Below are 959 nucleotides of genomic sequence, written 5' to 3' on the forward strand. Positions count from 1 at the left end.
CTGAAACGTCGTGCGCGGCGAGTCACTTGTCAATACAGCAAGTCCCTGGCCTGAAACGTCGTGCGCGGCGAGTCACTTGTGAATACAGCAAGTCCCTGGCCTGAAACGTCGTGCGCGGCGAGTCACTTGTAAATCCAGCAAGTCCCTGGCCTGAAACGTCGTGCGCGGCGAGTCACTTGTGAATACAGCAAGTGCCTGGCCTGAAACGTCGTGCGCGGCGAGTCACTTGTCAATACAGCAAGTCCCTGGCCTGAAACGTCGTGCGCGGCGAGTCACTTGTGAATACAGCAAGTCCCTGGCCTGAAACGTCGTGCGCGGCGAGTCACTTGTGAATACAGCAAGTGCCTGGCCTGAAACGTCGTGCGCGGCGAGTCACTTGTGAATACAGCAAGTCCCTGGCCTGAAACGTCGTGCGCGGCGAGTCACTTGTGAATCCAGCAAGTCCCTGGCCTGAAACGTCGTGCGCGGCGAGTCACTTGTAAATCCATCAAGTGCCTGGCCTGAAACGTCGTGCGCGGCGAGTCACTTGTCAATACAGCAAGTCCCTGGCCTGAAACGTCGTGCGCGGCGAGTCACTTGTCAATACAGCAAGTCCCTGGCCTGAAACGTCGTGCGCGGCGAGTCACTTGTCAATACAGCAAGTCCCTGGCCTGAAACGTCGTGCGCGGCGAGTCACTTGTGAATACAGCAAGTCCCAGGCCTGAAACGTCGTGCGCGGCGAGTCACTTGTCAATACAGCAAGTCCCTGGCCTGAAACGTCGTGCGCGGCGAGTCACTTGTAAATCCAGCAAGTCCCTGGCCTGAAACGTCGTGCGCGGCGAGTCACTTGTGAATACAGCAAGTGCCTGGCCTGAAACGTCGTGCGCGGCGAGTCACTTGTCAATACAGCAAGTCCCTGGCCTGAAACGTCGTGCGCGGCGAGTCACTTGTGAATACAGCAAGTCCCTGGCCTGAAACGT

This window comes from Phymastichus coffea, unplaced genomic scaffold (genome assembly GCF_024137745.1).
Source record: "Phymastichus coffea isolate CEN01 unplaced genomic scaffold, Cenicafe_Pcof_1.1 PCOF00325, whole genome shotgun sequence".
In the NCBI taxonomy this organism is placed as follows: Eukaryota; Metazoa; Arthropoda; class Insecta; order Hymenoptera; family Eulophidae; genus Phymastichus; species Phymastichus coffea.